Genomic DNA, 19313 nt, shown 5'->3' on the forward strand with positions numbered 1-19313 from the left:
AAGAACCCGGGGCAGGACTCATGATCTTCAGACCTGGTTTTATGTTTTGCTTTGTTTGTTGAATCAGTTTGTGTGTCCCTGAATTCTGACTGCTGCTTCTGTCATTGCTAATCCAATATCTTTTGGTCAAGTTCTGTTTCCCTCTGTCACATAAGGCCTTTGAAGTCTTTCATCACTAATACCACTGAAGCATGGTCTTCAAGACATTTCTAAATACATGTTCATTTTGCTTTTTAGCTGTAGTATTAATCTTCTGTTTAACTTCTTTATTCTATTATGAAATTTGAAGATGTCTACAATGCTGCCTAGCTTTGGACATGCAGTACTCTGTGAGATCTTTTACAGGTCTTGTAGATGTATGGTTCCTGGTTTCTGAGACTGCAACAAGGCACTTCATAGGGTGTTAACTTTTACTGCCACAGATAGTGAGGAAAATTGCTTTCTGTTTATCTTTATCTATAATCTTATTTCCGAGAAAATAGTGGCTCAACCTTTTTAACATTCTGAACTTCTGTATGCTTTCAGACGGCTGCTATGTTTCACTGTCTTTTTTCTTTCTAATCAACCTGTTCATGAAGTGTTATCTTCTGTTCCCAAACAGAATTTCTTTCCTCAAATTACTGGGACTGAATGCAAAATAGATAATATTTAATCTCTGTCTGTATGAGTAGCAAACAGAGTAGTCATCTATCACTGGTCAAAGTGAATGCTGGATATGCAACATGGGGTTTCTTTTAAACAGTGGATCTAGTTTGGGGAATGTGAAATATCTGTTATTTTCACTCTGAACTTCTGCTTGGGCTCACGATAAGTCAATTGACTTCACAGACTGAATGATGGAAATACCAGTAAAAATGCAAAAAATAGGCATTCCTGCTCATATACAGAATTTGTAGTAGGCTATAGTTAGGCTAATCTTTTTTAGTGTCCAGCTTTTGTTAACCTGTTTTGCCACTCTGTCTGTCTATACAGTTATACCGAAAACGTTAACTAATGCTGCACCATGCTATTATGGCTTGTGTACTTAAGTGTTTCACAGACCAGATGCTCTGCAGATGTAAATCATGAGAGATTCAGTGGCATCTACAGAGCAGTATTAGTTTATTAATCAATATATCAACTGGAGATCTGTCACTTTGTACGTAGAGGTACATTCATACATAAAAGAACTATAGATAACCCTACATATCCTATGTATATATGGTCATTGAGTTGTCAAGTTCCTTGCACTTGAAAAGGAGAGTTGATAGATGAGGAATGATGAGTGTCCAGATGATTATGTGGAACAGTGCTTTTATTTTACAATTGACAGCACAGATCAACAAATTCAGCCAAGACTCTGCTCCACAAAAAGTTCAATCCTGACAAGGGATGTGTGTATATATATTTTAGTGTGTGTGTGTGCGCGCGTGCATGCATGCAAATGTGTCTTTAGAGTGATGGTATGCATATCTGTACATGTGTGCTATGCAATATATACATAATATCAATTAGACTAGCATCTTCCCATACAGCTGAACTAGGAACATGAACAGGAGTAGAAAAATGTGTGAAAACAGCTGTCTCCAAAGAATCCCTTGCCTCTCCTGACTGCAGGTTGCCAGGGTTTCCTAGAGACTGCACAAGTTACAAGATTGTGCATTATTAAAGAGGAAGGCACATAAATCCCTCATGAGGATTCAACACAAATGTGCTCTTTAAAGAGAGAGGTTGATGATGCCTATGCTTGAATGTGTTATAAAACTGCGCATGTGTTGAAATCTGGCACTTTTCCTTGCCAGCACGGTACATGCACTGAGCAGTCATTCCATGCCTCAAAAACATCTGTGGCAAGATACCTCATTCAATTTAGTCCTTCACCTTGCCAGGATTTTTGCAAGGTATTTCATTTTAAATACAATGTGCCCTTCAGCTTCCTTCCTGAAACCATTGGCCAGCTCTACCAAATACTCCACTGCCCATAGTTACTGGAGGATATCAGCTACAATGTAGAATACATGACAAAAAATACTATAAGAATCCTGATCATCCACACAAAGCAAATATGGACTTGGTCTGTTAGGAGTCTTTAACATTTGCCATATGCAATGTTATTCATGGTACCCCCCCCACAGGCAGTGTATGGAGGTGGAGGAGGCGAGATTGGGGCACCAAATTTAAAGATGCCCAGCAAAACACATTCACCGCAGCCTGCTACAGACTCAGCTATAGCTTAGCAGCCCTCTTTTATGGTGTTGTTTAACATGCTGCTGAGAAAACTGCATAGCTATTTTGAGTCTGCCAGAGCCCAAACTTTACCTTCAGGGCTGAGAAGTTTCTTGACTTACAGGACCTGTCTGCAGCTAGTGTCATCGCTCGTCATGTATGGGTGCAGTTATAAAGGTGTTTTCTGCCTGGCAGTTACCAAGACAGTGGTTCCGCTGACTAATCGGTGAGTTTCTGAAATTGTTTTTTTTGTACATTTTCTGCTTGGAGATTAAGCCGAGCAGAATGACAGCCCTTGATCTGCTCTCTGTTCAACATGAGGGAGGCAAATTAATACAGACGTGGGTGGAAGAATCAAGAACTGAAGTCTAAATCAAGAGGAAAGGCAGGTTTTGAGATGGGCTGATAACATGTGATACAGCACTTTATGAGCAGTTAGGGAAGGAAGATGAAGTAGCACAAGAAAGGCCATCTCACATAGGTTGGTGAGCACCTACATTTTTTTATTTTGGCTTGTTATGACCACCCCTCGCTGCTGCCTTGCTAGGACATCTCAGAACAGATATCCAGTTCGCTATCTCCACTACTAGATTTGATGTCTTAAAGCCACTGAGCACCACTGCATGTCATATCATGTTTATGTGCTGGACTAAACATCTCCATGCCCCCTAGTATCTGATTTACCTGCAGAGGGAGAAGAAAAAAAGTTCATCAACATGGCAAAGGTGCTAATGGGCTACAGGAATAAATTAATATCAATAGAATGAAAGTGGATGAAGCCTGCACAAACTGAAATAGGCCGGCAATGAGTTTGAAACATTAATAAAGACAGAGGGAAATGCATGAACCAGCTTTATGGAGTGAGGGAGTTAACAGAGAAGTAACTCACTAGCAACACAGAGATAAGCCACTTAGGCTGTCAGCTCATGATGTATTCATCAAGCCATCTAAGCTTAGATATGTTCAGTAAACCTTTACCTTCTTAGAGCTTTTACCATCTATGCAGTCTCTTTTGGCTGTTTTTTCAGCTCCTCCTAATTTCAGAGGAGTCAGAGAGAAGAATCTACTCCAGTCTGTGACCTGGCTGTTTATTTTGTAGCTAGAGATCACCTTTATACCTGAACATCATCTTATCAAGCTAAATGCTCTTTTTTTTTTCTCAGGTATCAAAGCTTTGGCATGATAAGACAACCTGAGTTGAAAGTTCATATTGAGGAGAATGACATAATGGGCAGCATACAAGCAGGAAAAAATATGTAGCATCTATTTTTTTTCCCATGACTAGAACCCCATTTTGTTTATGGTCACTGGAAGTAACCAGCACCACTCAGTGGTAATAATAGCGATGGCTCTTCAAACATCCAAGCACAGCTACTAGACTGTAAATCTAAATACACACAACAGAGTGAAAATTGTTGTGTCTATAGGTTTCTATAGTAGATATAGGCTTAGCCTGCAGTAAAACAAAGCAAATATATACTTAATAACCTAGAGCCGTCTCCTTCTATTGGAGTGTATTAAAAGGATGAGAACTACAACTGCAGTTAGTGGCAATAGTGTCGACCCATGCTCTGATATTTACTCATCATTCTCTAGGTGACTCTCTGAGTGGAGGATTGGACATAAACTCTGAGGTGCAGCAGTCACGTTCGTATGAAAGGATGATGGGGCTGATTTTGGCCAGTGCTGCTGTGGCTTTCTTGTATTCTGGCTCTCTGTTACAGTCACCAAGTGACAGTGAGTGCAGTCAGAGCTGCTTAAAAATCACTGGCTGCCATGTGAAAACTAGGGACTGTGCTCAGGACGTGAAGCTGACACTTCAGGGATATGTGTGTCACCTAAAATTTGGTGCTCTCTTTTAGCCAACCTGCTTTGGATTTTTAATCAGAACATGAAAGGAAGACAGCAATCACTCTAATGTAATATTAACTACTCTTATTGGGATAAAATGTTGTGTAGCTACAGAGCTTTTTACTCAAGAATCCCAGCCATCACCAGGAATTCCCTTAAAATGTGTGAGCTGCATTAGATAACTGGATGAGTATTTGCATTAAGATAAGCCCAGCATTATTGATGTTTGTGGTATTTCTTATGTGGGGAAGAACTGCAGACATGGAGTTTACCTGTTTATCTCTGGTTATATTTGGTAATCTTGAAAGATCATGGAACTCAGTGATAACAGTCACACTATGATAACCATAATGCTACTACAAGGTAAAACGTTTTGCGTTTATCTGGTTGAGATGGAGTAGGTCCAGCCAAAGCTTGTCTGTAGCTAGCATTCAGTAGGATATATATTTATTTTCTGTGATAACACTTGCAGTGACCTCCAAACAAGAGTCAAAATGTTGTTCTCCTGCACGTAGGAGGCCAAGTCTTCTTCCCTGAGCACTGAGCAGGGTGCATGTGGCTCAGTAACATTCACGCATTTTACACTGGTAATAGCAGAGTTTTGTTTCCCCACCGTGCTCAGAACAGAGCTGAAGTGCAGCCACCTCTGGGTCGGAGAGGACTGACGTGTCAGGGCACAGCCCAGCCTGGAGGAAGAGATCTGTCTGGTCTAAGGGCATTGCAGAAGAAAACCCCATGCAAAATGGTCCCACAGGGCCATAGAGGGAGATCCGAATGCTGATCAAGGGAGGCTCTGACAGGTCCCTCAGCTGAGGAGTGCCAAGGTCTTGGGAGCTGTGCTAATTTACATGAGCTGAAGACGTGACTACATATCTCCCAGGTATGATATTTAGTTTGCTGAACCATGTATTAACTCTTTAACTACCAGCTTCTATTTAAAGCCATATAAGTATTATTCCGACATGCTTTATTCTCAAAGCCTTACTCTGATACGAAGTAAATCAGTGTAAGTAAGTCAGAAGAAGCTCCTTTATGCAACATAGTTGTAAAAACAGTGAAAGAGCAGAATCATAATTTGCTCTGTCAAGCTTCCATGCTTGGATTTATCCCATGTAAGTGTGGGTGAGGGTCCTGGCTTCCGAGTGCAGCTTGCTGGGGACTGTTAACACACGCACATGCTTGCATACACAGGTAAATGTGTGTGTAACCTATATACTCACAGAGACATATGTGTGTACACACATATCAATCTTTCCTTGTGTGTGTGTGTGTTTCTGTGTGTCTGTGTATACATATAAATTTACAGAGAGAGAAAGAAAGAGATTGAGTACATATGAGAAAATAATTCAGTTCTCCTAAGATCTGAAATGCCCTCTGGATGTGCTCGCCTCTCTTTGCTAAGTACAGAGGACACCTAGGGAGACTGAAAAAATGCTATTTTTAGTAATAAATTTCCTAGCTTGTGCTACCATTGTAACTTATTACACTGAAAGGTATTTGGAATTTAATTAATTTGGTTTTTAATCCTGATTGTTTGCTTTGTTCTTTCTTCCGCTGTGAGCAACGAAAATGAACTGAATACTTTCACCTTTATTACCAATCAGTGTCCAATCACTTTCACTTTTACATTCTCAGACACGTACACAGTGCTGCTGTGTGCGAATACAGACACTTCTCCTGAAGTCAACAACTCTTATTTGTTAGCAGAAAGAAATGAAAAAATAAAAATTCAGGGAACATTTTTGCTTGTAAACCAGTATATTTCACACTATCATCTTTGGTGATCACAATTCAAACTATTCCAGTTCAATTCTGCCTTTAAAACTTGTTGTTTAAGATACCCCTGGACTTAATATGGGGAGACGCTAGTCTGAGGTCCACACAGAACACTTCATAACTTCTTATGACTGTGGATCAGTGCTGCAAGTCTGAGTCAAACAAGCGAATTCACACCACCGAAATCTCCTTTCAACTCCAGCCAGTCTAGACTAGTTTTTGCACACTTTGGCAAACCCCAAATGTGGAAGAAGATGGCTTGTCTTTCCACAACAGGCACAGTGACCGTGGGTACACAACAGAGCGTGTTCTAAATGCTCTTCTTACTTCACCAATTGTTAACATTTTCTTCTCTTAATTTAAAGCCTGCATCTGAGACAACTGCTTCTTCAAGAAGGAGGAACATTCTTCCAGTTCAGCCAACAGGTGTTGTTATTTAATGTAGGAAGACTGTATTGATAAAATATTGCCTAAACCAATGGCAGTGTCTACATGTTGATAAAGCTATTGCGGTAGTACATCTCCTTAAAAGAACCAAGGAAAAGCATAATTGCATTTAGTGACTAACTGACACATGAAAACAAGGGGGTTCAGTTGCCCCCATTGCCTGGTCCCTGAAGCAGGGCAGAATCTCTCAGGGCTACCTACAGCCACAGGAGTTCAGTGCAAGAGGCTGAAGAAAGCACTTACTTACCTCTGCTCCTTATTCATAGGACTCAGCTTGTTATTCAGCACCCAGTACATTTCTGAAAATACCTATTGATGAGCGTTTCAGTTCTGTTGCATTTTAAGCAGGTAAATTATGTTGACTTTTATAACTGTTAATGCTCAACTGAGACAGCCCATTTTCTCCCAGATCTGAGTGTTGGAACTGCTTCTTGATCTCACATCAACACATATGTGATTTCTATGTATGAATGGCACAATGCTGCTCACATTATCTGTGGTGACACTTCCATGCATCCACTGGCCTGCTATGGAGGACAGGTCTGACACTTCCTCAAACCAAAATTTTATTTCTGTGTACAGTTCTGCCTCTTATTTGCTCCCCATTCCACTTTCCAATTTTCAGATGCTCCTTCTGCAAGGAACTGGAAAGAAGAAAATCTCAACTTCAAGATTGCACTCGATTTAGTTCACATCACTGCAGAATCTTTGACACAAAGAGGTGATATAGTGAGTGCTGCTATCAATAAATAATCGTATCTTCCAAGCAACCTTTCCTTGTAGCAGTAGCCTCCATTTGGCCTGTATTAGAACATACCACCAGTGTTTGGCTACGTTATGTTTTTGTTTCCCCATCAGAGATACTGAAGTGTACTTTAGTACTTGAGCAGAAATCCCACTCAGCATTATTTGAAAAATGCACTGTTTGTTAACTAAACAGTTTATACTAGCTATCACAGAGTCTAAAAGGATATCAGACTTTTGAAAATTTATCTAAGGCAAAAATGGCTGCTTGAGATCAATGTCCAGATCGCGAACTTCATTCATTTTGCTTTTACATACCAAGGATAATGACTCATATTCTCTACCTCTGTTTCTCTGCATGCACCTCAGTAGGATGGCTCATTTGCAGCCAAAAGAGAATAAAGACCAATGAACAGCAAATTAAATTCTTGCAATTCAGTTTCATCATCCTTTCCTCAAATTTGCAAAACATTTTTGCTAACTCAGTGCTTTAAAATGTACAATATATAATTCAGCCCATTTGTAGGTGGGCTTCTTTATTAAATCACAAAACCCTAACTGCAGTATCCTATAATAACGGTCCTAAGAGTGGCAGGGAAATTACTGTAATTTCCCTCCTTGAAAAAATGGGCAAAACCATCCACAAATTCAAAACATGTTTCTGTGAAAACACCAAAACTCCTTTTTTTCATTCAAGAGCTCTATTTCCCATGCTAACATTACACACCACTTACGGGCATTACAGTTCTTGTTTTTCAGGAGCTACATAATGTTACAGTTTAAAAATATGAACCACAAGTTTTGTATAAATTTATGAAATTCTCTCTAGAATTACATTTCATAATACAACATGATCAATTGCCCTATTTTCATATTTCAAAACAACATTCCAGCCTGCCACAACATTAGCCTGTACAAAATATATAGGACACCAGCAGAGCTGCCAGGCTACTGGGACCGTGCTTCCTCAGTCTGCTTCCTTACACTTTAAATGTTAATATTGCTTTAACCTTCATGCTTCTGCAAAAGTGCGTGAGGGATTTGAAACCTCTCACACCCTCCACAACCACATCATGTCAACACACTGAAGCCTTTGCTTTTCTGGTTACCAAGCTAATGGAAGAGGAAAGAGGGAGTGAAGAGTGGGTGAATGAGCCCTCTGCTCAGATTTGGACAACAGGGAAGAGGAAAATGCCTTGTCCTGGGAAGGGTTAATCCTTCCTAGCCTAGCCTAGCCTGGCTGGCTGCCTCACTGTGACTTCCCTTGCAGGACTGAAAAGTTTGACACCACTGTTTGCTTAGGGTTGTGTCCAAAAGCACAGTCGCACCCTGTCAGGAGCTGCAAGCGTCAGCCTTCCCTGGGTGCCGGCTCTCTGTGCAGCCCTTAGGGACCAGCAGGAAGCACAATACCCTGGTGAGGAGGAGCTGGAGCAACAGCAAACATGGAGACGAGGCTTTGGCACTTAATTGTTCATTTACAGACTTTTAATTTAGGAGCTTTTTTTTAAGGTGTAGGCTTACAAAGGAGCAGTAGCTTCCGTAGATTGTCAAAGGGTGTTTTCAAGCGCACTTCCCTCTCTAATAGGCTTACGAATTTGGTTGGTGCTTACTAGCTCTGAAATTTGTTTTGCTGTAACAAAGTGGAAAAATTAAATTTGCCTAAAATGAAGCGCTTCCAGGCCTATCCACATTTTTAAGTAAGACCTTGATACTTTAAAGCCATGACTCCGCTACTGCTGTTGCACTTCATGTGCATGTTTCAGTGTTTGCAGAGTCAAATTCTGTGTCTACAAGCGGCCTGTTTTTCAAAGGCATGCTCTGGAGTCAAAGGTTGAAACCTGAATCACTTCACAGCAGTCTGCAAGTCTGCCTCCCTCTTCAGAAGTTGTAAATGTGTCTAAGCAAAAAGCAACAGTTCTCCTATCTGTAAATAATGGGCTTGGGTGAAATAGCTCAAATACCTGAAGAAATCCTTGTTTAAAACAGAGAAGGAAATTCTGGTTCTGGGCACCAGCCTGGAATACTTTGGGGCTGGATTAGTATGCAGGAAGTAAAGAAATGAAAAGGCGAACAGTGGCTTAAAAATGTCATTGCACAAACATGCATGCATATTCTCTCAGGCCCTGCCTGGTGGTTCAGTAATGCAGCAGGCAATGATAATGATCCAATTTCATAGCTCCACTAATCCCAGGGGATGCACAAAATGCTTGACAAACTGATGTTCTGTATAAGCAATAGGCTGGGCCTTTCCTTCTCATCTGTAGAGGAGCAGAAGAGATTACAGTACAAATATAGCAAAATCTGTGGTAAACTCAGAAGCAAGTGGAAGCATAATAAATTCTATTCAATGAGCACATTAAATTTGTATTAATAAAGAAATTCAGACAACTTTACACTTAATTAGCAGACAAGCTAGAATTGTTCCATTTTGTTTTGGGGGAAGCAGAGTGGTGTAATAGGAAACAGAAATCACCTAGAAGACACATAGGCCATCTGTGTGCATAAATCCCTGATTCAGAAGAGACTGTGGAGGTCTCTGATCTCATTATATGGGAGAGAGAGAAAAATCCAGCCCTGGCAAACTTAATTTATGAACCTTGTTGTCGAGCTCTAATTTCCCTTACTGTGGTCTTTGCTTTTTGCAGTTTGCTTATGATTTTATGAGTAGATATGATCCTAGTTTATTAAATGACGCCATGTTAGAATCATGTCAAAATTTTCCTAAGTAAGCGGTCACCATGTCTGAGTAATGGGTTTTATTTGGGTGGGAAGTCGAGGTCTAGCAAACTAGGCGTTGTTTCTGGTTGAAGCCTCTAAAGACAGACTGGCTTTGAGGGAACCTCGTTTGGGTGATTGGATTCATTCTGAAAGAAGTCTGTCCTTTTTCATAGATAGGGAATCCTGTGAGACCAGGTGTATCACTCACCTACCTAACAATAGGCTCACAAAGTGCTATCCTGCAACAAAAATGACCAAATTCAGTTAGCTTCTTGATTTGTATTAGAAAAATCTTAATATTTAGTGCAATGTAAAGTTACATGTAACTTGTCGAAAGTAACGTTCACCAGCTAAATACATTGAGATATGTCAGCTGCTTAAAGACAAGAACAAAAGATAATTTAATAGGCTGTCATAAGCTTGCAGAAAACTTCCTTCAACCCCTTACCATCTCTGGAACAAAGCAGTCCAAAAGGCCAAGAAAGGACATCTTGTGCTTTGAAGATCTTGACACAAACGACACAGCTGCTTTGCAATGTTATCATTTATTGTTTCCCTGCGGCATATTTCTGCAAGTATCTTCAAGAGGTGTTTATAATCTCAATGACAGTTTCTCCTGAGAAAAAAAGAACTCTTAAAGTGTTCTTCATGGTCACCTTAACTACAGTCTATTCCAGGACTATGAAGCAGCAGCTAACAAGCATCTCTATTTCACACAGGAAGGGTGCAGGAGTGGGATGCTGGCACAGATCCCCATGCCCAAGGAATAGTATCTATGCAGAGGAACCTGCAAGACTGTGAGGCTGAAAGTCCCCAGTTCAGCAGTGAGCAAGGTAAGTGCTTGTGCTGGGTGGTGATTCCCCATCTCCCTCTCCCAAAAGCAGAGCTGAAATCCCAGGCAGAGCACACATACAACAGCAGCTCCACTCATCAGAGTGGCTTAGCCTCATACCTCTAAAAAATCAGGCTAAAAATATTCATCATGGGAGCACCTGTGACAGTTGCAATGTCATGGATTATTCAAGGTCTATCAGATGGCAAAGGGACAGATGCTGTGGGCATCTGCAGCATTCACAGACTGTTCATCAATGTTACGAATTTATGTATCTCCTGCAGGTTCTGCTACCAATTGTATTCCCAGTTAAATGGGTCAGACAAGGAAGTACATTCACTAAAGGAATTGCAGTTTCCTAGACTTCAGAAACTTCAGTTCCAGAGGTAATATCCTATATTGATTTGATGTAGTTCAAGAAGGTGGCAGGGAGAGGACTAGAAGCTTTACAGCAAGACCAGCTTGACTCAGAAGAGGGGCTGTGTGCTGCAGATTCAAGACTTATGGGTGAAAGAGCCCTAGAGAACAGCAAAGAAATATTCTTGGTCTCCATGTAGAAGTTGTTAAAGGTGTATAGAGTGAGACATTCTGATAATGTCTTTATTATTCGAAGAAACTTTTTTTTTTTCATAACGCTTTTATTCCAGCAACAATGCTGCTGTTCCAATAGCTCTGTCAGAGCTACTGAGCTGGGAGTTAACCCTGCTGTTGCCCCAAAAGAAAGTGGAAACTGCTGAGCTAAAGCAAAGCCTGTGGATAGATGTTTTCAAGCTGCAGAAACCATCAGCTCAGGGAAGAGGAAGTGACTGAAAAAGGAGGCTAAGGGAGACATAAAAATGATTCCCTGAGGAAGACTGCTGGTCAGAGCAATTAGCTATGAATCTAGGAAAAGCCATAATTGAAAGGAGAACAGAGGGTTTATTTTAATTCCTCAGTGTCTGGGAGCACTTTGGATGAGAGCTAAAGGAATACTTTTTAAGCAGATCCTTAGAAAGATCAAACCCATGATGTCCCTAGGATGTTGGGGCCACTTGATGGCCAGGGCTGCCTCCCAGCCCCAGCTTTTCATTCCTCATTATGGCACATTGTGGGACAACTGGAACATTAAATATGTTAACATTCATTATGGAGAGCGATGGTCTATGAATGTGACTGCGTGGGATATCTGGTTTCTAATGCAGGCTGTGATGGGATGTCCCTTTTTATTGTAGTCAGGGAGGAGCTGACAGGCACATCAGAGATTTCAAAAAACCTCAGCCTTTCAGTTAGCAAGAAGCCCAGTGCTCTCATATACCCAATTTGTTATAAGGGGAATGCCATGTAATATTGCTCAGAGTAGTTATAAGGCATTAGCTGCCATCTGATTTCAAAAAAGTCACTCATTTCTCTGCTGCAGTTCACCAATGATTGGCTACACAAAATACGTCCCCAATCAACTGTCAATGAAAAGTCTTCTTTTGATTTCACTGGACTTTAGATTTAGCGTGTGAGAGGCCAGGCCAGTTAATAATGTGCTTCAAAATGAAACGTGATTATTAGTGACTATTTTCCTCCATTGAAATCAGCAGAGAAGTTTACTTAATTCTTTGTCCCTTAATCAAAGCAGTAAAGCATTTCAGCAATTTGTAAATCTAGCAATATAGAGTTACAAAACAAGGAAAATTCACGATAGTGCCATTTTTCTGTGCAACTCCTTTATCTCAGTGAAAGATATTTAAGCAAACCTGTCACAAAACACATTGCTGTACAATGATGTATAAATTGACCGATGTTCCTGTTAGGAATTCTTGCCATAAGTTTTGCAGCGGAGGGGAAGGGCAGAGCAGACTCGTGTTGAAAAGCATTGGCACTGGTAGTTAAAAAATCACTACTCCTTTTTAAAACCCCGTCTTGTGTCTTTACTAGGCTGTACGATGAGACACTTACAAGCTGTGTTATATTAAAATGTTTAATTAGAAATATGAGTTATGCCTTGCATGGTAACAGGAAACCACCATAAAATATCAAATAATGTATACTCTGATAGTCTCAGACTATCAGAGCACTCATGCATAAGTTCAAATCCCTTTTCAGTGGGACACTGATTAAATTCTTTGATGAATCTAGGCCCATGCATTCGGCAGCTTCTTCCCTTTCTCAGCATGGGTTTAGTTATGTGAAGCCAGAAATGGCCTTTGTATGTTTAGACTTTGGGAGCACATTCAGCTGGAATCTAGTCTTGCACCTAGGGTTAGACCTCCGCAGTAATTCAACTCTGCTTGTTCCAGCTCTGAACAAAGACATGCAGGGCCACGGTGTTATGTTACTCACTACAAGTTGAGGAATCAGCTTTCCATGTGGCATTATCCTCCCACCCCCTTTCCCACAGGAACTGCGCAATGTAAGTTAAGCTTTCGCCTTTGCCATTATCTTGCTCCGGTGGCTCAGTTCCAACACGCGGCTGTGTACCCCCTTGTTATTTATATCCTGCTAGCATCTTATTTAGTACCTCAGCTTCCATCACAAATGTATTGGGATAACTGCTTTTTCCTGGATAAGAGACTTATTACAATTGCAGCTTCTCTGCAGGGATCAGCACCTCCTCCCCATGAATATGATAAGGTGCTCCAAGTGCCACCTCACCTGCAAAGGGTATTTTTCCCTGCAGAGTCACTTCCCATGGGCTACAAACTGCTATTGAACTTCTGCAGTAATATTTTAATAACTTAATTTAAGATTTAATGGCTTTCTTTCCTGTGCTTTGTAGTATAATTAATTCATGTGATGGGAACTCATTAGACTTGGGGATCTGAGATGCATCTGGGCATGCAAGGGCTGTAAACACATAAGTCTGCGTTAGGGCCCATTTAAGGTGGGCAAATGCAGAGCTGTGCATGGAGAGAATAAACTATTTTATCCTTAGGGATAATCAGAAAATACTTTGTTAATGGTTGGGTATGTCTTTTAATCATATCTGTAGTTTGTAATAGTAATGGTAAAACCAATAAAAGTCTGGTCCACTGACATGTAAGGTGGTTAAGTCCTGGGCTTCCTGGGCCTAGAAGATCTGGCCCAACACCTCCAAACATCATCTTGCATGCATGTGTGCGTGCCCAGGAGCTGCGGGCACTTCTGCCTCTTGAAAACATAACTCAGGCAGATACCACAGAGACCCTCTGAGCTTGACATTGAACAGTCCACCATGGGACTTGGTCTCCTTGGCTTCTTTAGAGCTGGGGTGCTGTGCATATCACATGGAAGAGATAAGGCCTGTCACTGTCATTGAAAATCCTGAATTGCTGGAAGAGCTGAAGCCTTGGTGTACCACTCCTCCAGAGAACACTGGAACTGCAAGACTGCCAGACACTTGAGGTGGAGGTTTCTTGTTCCCTGCTGGTAGTGCTCTTCTGCTTTGATATGATGGGTCAAATATTCACTGATCCAGAGAATACAAATGACTCTGGTCCTAAGCGCTAGTTAGAGTGTTTGCTCAAGTCCTGTGCTCAAGACTGTGCTCTGGATTAGGCAGAGCAGGTGTTTGAAACCACTTTCCAGGCAAACACTTGAGATGCCTGCTTACCTGCAAGTCTGCGCGTGACTATCTCATTTCTTCAGTTTGCAGTGAGGGCTGAAGAACCCAGCTCCAGGAGACAGGTTGTAGCACAGAACATCATGGCTAGGTGTGCTTAGCAGCCTGCCCCACAACTGTGCATCTCCCTCTTCTGCACATCCCTTTCATAGGTGCATTGCTTTCTTGAGGAGCTGAGGAACACGAGCACAGAAAACACGAAGAGGAAAAAAGACAGCATCAAAGGTGTTGCCATAGAGTAACACCTTTGGGTCTCAAGGATATGCTCCTCACTGTGTACGCAGTGCTGAGGTTCCCAGCAGAGCACCTTCTCCCCATTGGACAGGACCAACAGCTCTAGTGAAAGCACTGCAAAGAACAGTGCTGCCAGCTGCCTTCTACAGGAGCTGGACAAGTTGTGTATGGAGACCTATTCTCCACAGACATGATTTACATAAGCACCTCACACATTTCTCTCTGGAGGCTCGTCTTCCTTGTGTACAATTTCTGTGGTGAGCCAGGTACACTCGTGTACCTGTTTTGCTCAATTAAACCTTTTCCAGAGATGTGAGTCATCTATTTCATGGTCCAGAACATCCTCATCTCATTTCCTCTGCTTCTGGTGATTGACTTGATTAATACTATGTAAACGCCTTGAGACCTCATTGCACTAACTACTGTACAGAAGGAGGAGAGCTTGTCTCAGAATGCTTGTTCTGAATAGGACAAGATGGAAGAAGCTCAGGAGCAAGGAAAAATTAGAGCAAGCCCAGACTTTTATATGATCCTCAGTTAACTTGGTTCTTAACAGTCCCAGTTAATTTCTGCTGATGAACTTGGTATGAGCAACAAATCCTGGTTCCAACACAGGGACTGAATGCAGTCCTTAGTGACCCAGAGTGAGACAAATGACTCGCATTGACCATTTGACTTGAGTTTCTAGCAAGCTCCAAACCCTTCTAACAAGTTCTGCCAGCTCTTCCTGATCAAAGGGTGCTTTGAGTTCTTCATTTCCATCTGACTCCTGATCAGGAGGGTCAAGCACCCTTTCAGCAGGTATTAGGCAGAGGCCTATGTAACTGCTGGACCTGGCATACAGCTAGCAGCATGTGGCCAACAGATGCAGCCATCAGCACAAAAGGGGCCAGAAACTCTGCTGAGAACAACATACAGAGATGCTCAGCAATGGTGGTGACATGCCACAGGGCGTGGTACCCCACATCCACTGAAGCAACTGTCCCTGCAATATCAGGGCATCTCTCAGCCCAAGCTCCCGAGGGACCGTGCAGGCTGTCCGTGCCCAGGCACTGGCAGCGTGGCTGCAGGGCGGCCTGTGTGAGGAGAGGCCGGGGCTGCCCCGTGCCGGACACAGCCGGTTCCAGCCGGTCCCAGCCGGCTCCAACGGCCCCACCGCAGGACACAGCTGAGCCCCTCAGCCAAGATGGGGGAAAACAGGTTCCAGAAAGGGCTGAAGGCGGCACAGGCAGAGGAGGAGGAGGAAGAGGAGGAGGAGGAGGAGGAGGAAGAGGAGGGTGGGAGGCGGTGCAGGCCCGCAGCAGGGATCCCCTGCAGCCCTGGAGAGACCCCGCTGGAGCAGAGACCCCCCCTGCAGCCCGGGGAGGGCCCCACAGGGGCCGCAGCAGGGGGATATTTCCTGCAGGAGCTGTGGCCATGGAGAGCCCGGGCGGGAGCAGGTTGTCCCTGAAGGACTGCAGCCCGGGGAAGGGCCCGCGCTGGAGCAGGGAGACGTGGGAGGAGGGAGGAGCGGCCCAGAGGGGCTGGGGGGGACCCAGCGCAACCCCCGGCCCCAGCCCCTGCGCTGCTCAGTGTCAGGGGGAAGTGGTGGGAAAACGTCGTTTTAATTTTTGTCTGTCTTTCTCACCATTCAAATCTATTTTAATTGACAATACATTTAATTTTCCCTATGTCAAGTCTGTTTTGCCCGTGACAGTAATTGGTAAGTGATCTCCCTGTCTTTATCTTGACTCGTGAGCTCTTCCATCTTATTTTCTCCCTCAGTAGGAGTGAGAGAATGACTGGGGGGTTTGGGCCCTTAGCCAAGGTTGACTCACCACAGGGAGGATGCAGTTCTGCAGGTCTCAGGCTGCAGGGAGTTTCTGGGGCTTCCTGCTGGGGCTAGGGAAGATGGGCTCCTTGTCTGCAGGTGTGTGCTGGTGAAGGATCTGCGTCACCAAGTAAAGGAGCTTCAGCAGGAGTTCAGCAGACTGTGCAGCATCAGAGATGATGAAAAAGAGGTTGACTGGATCCTCTCTGATACCTGGATGCAAGGGGAGCCTGACCCTCCAGCTGTACTGCAGGAGGGACAGGCAGAGTCTGTGCTTATTGGATTGGAAATGAAAGACTCCAACGAGAAGTGGCAAACTGGGTGGTTAAGCAAAGGGTGCAGACTGATGGGGATGAGAGAGGCCTTAAAAACAGCAGAAGTGGGCTGAAGGGGGCTCACCCAAAGTGTATGTACGGGAGTAAGGAAGTGCCGATAGGACAGCTCTGTAGGGCAAGCTCTCTGGGAAATCAGCACGCTGGGGACCTCTCTGCAGTGCCTCTACATTAATGCATGCAGCATGGAGATTACAGGAATTGGAGGTTTGCATGCAGTTGCAGGGCTATGATCTCACTGGGATCACAGAGATGTAGAGGGATAACTCACACAACTGGAAGGCTGCAATGGATGGATACAGGCTCTGTAGGAAAGACAGACCAGGATGGTGAGGAGGTGAACTTGTCATTTACATGAAAGCAGCGGGAATACATGGAGCACTGCCTGGGGATGGGTGATAAGCCTGCTGAGAGCTTATGGGTCAGGGTTAGCAGAAAGACCAACATGGGCAATGTTGTGGCGGGTGGCTACTAGATACTGTCTGAAAGAAGTAGATGAGACCTTCTTCGGTGGACAAGTGGAACAAGCCTCATGATTGGAGGCCATGCTCCTCACGGGGGATCTGAACCACCCCGGTATCCACTGGAGGGACAACACAGCAGGCCACAAGCAATCCAGGAAGTTTATGGAGTATATTGATGACAACTTGCTGACACAGAATCAAGGAGCCAATGAGGGGAGATGCTCTCTGGAGCACACTTACAAGGAAGAATTGTTTGGGGATGGCAAGGTCGGGGCAACTTTGGCTGCAGTTACCACAAGATAGTGTGGTTCACGATTTTCAGAGGCGGGAACAAGGCAAATAGCAGGATCACAACCTGGACTTGAGGAGAGCAGGCTTTGGCCTGCTCAGGGACCTGCTTTGAAGATCCCATGGACACAGTCCTTGAGAGGAGGTCCATAACACCTGGTTGATGTTCATCAGTCACCTCCTTCCAGCTCCAGAATGGTCCATCCCTATGTGCAAGAAGTCAAGCAAAAGTGCCATGGATGACCAAGGAGTTCTTGATGAAACTCAGACATAAAAAAAAAGCATATAAGAGGTGGAAGGTTGCTTGGCGACTGGTCTCCATCACTGGAGTTATTAAAAAACTGACTGGATGGCGCCCTGAACAACCTGCTCTAGCTGCCCGTGCTTTGAGCAAGGGGTAGATTAGATGATTTCCAGAGGTTCCTCCCACCCTTAAGGATTTCCTGTGATTCTGTGAGTCTGCTGTTCCTTGCCCCCACTTCTAGTGCTTGGACACCTAACTCTTGGCTAACAGGAACTGCCTCCTGCTACAGTGCAGAGCTCTTAGGAAGAATGTACAAGGCAACCACTCTTGAAAATTAAAACTTAGGCCGCCTTTCTTTATAAAGACAAAGGAGGTGTTAGTGATAGGCAGCCTTCCTTTACACAGTATCCTAGAGATCTGAGCATAGTTTCAGGATGGAGGAAGACTGAAAATTGATTTCCTTTTCTGCCAGTAGATGACGGGGATTCAACCTTCCTATCACTTCCAGATTATTGTGGAGTGAGGACTTCCAACAGTGCTCTGCTGGAAGCGCAGAAAAGAGGGAACTGATGAGAAAACCTCTCTGCAGAAGGACAGTGGCTCAGAGCAGCCAGCCAGGAACGCAGAGATCTCATCACAGTCCATGTCCCTGTAAATGCATTTTACATTAACCTATTTCCAGTTTGGGTGTATTCTGAAATAAAAGGGCAGTGCAAATGTTCTTTTTGAGAAGATCCTCTTTAGTATCTGAGGTCACATACATTCTGGGAGCAGCCACTGGTATGTGAGGCAGGATCCTGCTTGCTGGATCTTCCTCCCTATGAGCACAGGCTGTGAGAGAAGTCATGAGCTGCTTTACTTTATGTACTTAAAACTTTTGGGTGCAAAAAAGGCCAGATTCTGGAAACACTATGGTAAATAAATAAAGAAGGAAAAAAAAAAAAAAAAAAATCAAGCTTCAGAGTTTAGTGGCCTCCAGTGCTAGGTGGCAACTCAGCAGGGATTTTTCAGGTATTGATTCAGTCACAAAACTCACATTTTGGTTCTTCCTGTTCTTTTTCAGATTTAATATCAGACACCTGAAAATTCAGGCACCCTTGCAGTCACATAGAGCACAGCTGGGTCCCTCATACATCTTGTTCAAAGTCACCTAAGTCCATGCCAGAGCTAGAAATTAAATGTTATGGTGGAATCCCACCTGTGGTCCTGAGCCTTAAAAGCTGCTGTCTCTGTTATAAGAATTTGTCTCACACTGTCACACCTGTGAAAAGGCTGTCAAAGACAGCTGCAACCCAGAGAAGAGCTAAGACCTCTACTGGTACTTTCAGCAGGAGTCTCATCTTGTTACAGCTAAATTTCCTCAGGATGGTTTCACTCAGAAGTATTCTTGCCTGAGCTGACTTGGTGCTTTTATGTGAGGTTCAAATAGCTCTTTCTGGTCAGGATCTCAGGAAGAAGGACAGTTCATTGTATCGCTGTTTTTGTCATCATAGATGTGCACACAGTGGAAGGCTTTGACGAATTAAGAACCATTGCCCTATGGATGCAACGCTTTACTACAATGAACGACCCTTATCAGCTTCAGTAGAGAAACATCCCTGCAACTGGTGTGGGTAGAACATAGATCCCCATAAAGCTGCCACGAGACAAAACATCACACAAGCTGAACAGTTGTACAGATTTTCCAAAAACTCCCCATGAGTTCTGATGTTCTCTCATTTCTCCCTCTCACAGACACTACATCTGTTCCTTTAGCAGTTGCTGGCAGACAAGACAAGCCCGGGTGCCAACTAATACTAT

General features: G+C 43.3%; 1 long non-coding RNA gene across 1 annotated transcript; it reads left to right on the forward strand.

Moving 5' to 3' along the window:
• Positions 1-4774: 4774 nt before the first annotated feature.
• LOC138684830 (uncharacterized) lies at positions 4775-18681 on the forward strand. Its single transcript, XR_011324135.1, has 4 exons — positions 4775-4936; positions 6905-7008; positions 10461-10574; positions 17986-18681. It is a non-coding gene; the product is annotated as an uncharacterized lncRNA (long non-coding RNA).
• Positions 18682-19313: the final 632 nt, after the last annotated feature.

This window comes from Haliaeetus albicilla, chromosome 3 (genome assembly GCF_947461875.1).
Source record: "Haliaeetus albicilla chromosome 3, bHalAlb1.1, whole genome shotgun sequence".
In the NCBI taxonomy this organism is placed as follows: Eukaryota; Metazoa; Chordata; class Aves; order Accipitriformes; family Accipitridae; genus Haliaeetus; species Haliaeetus albicilla.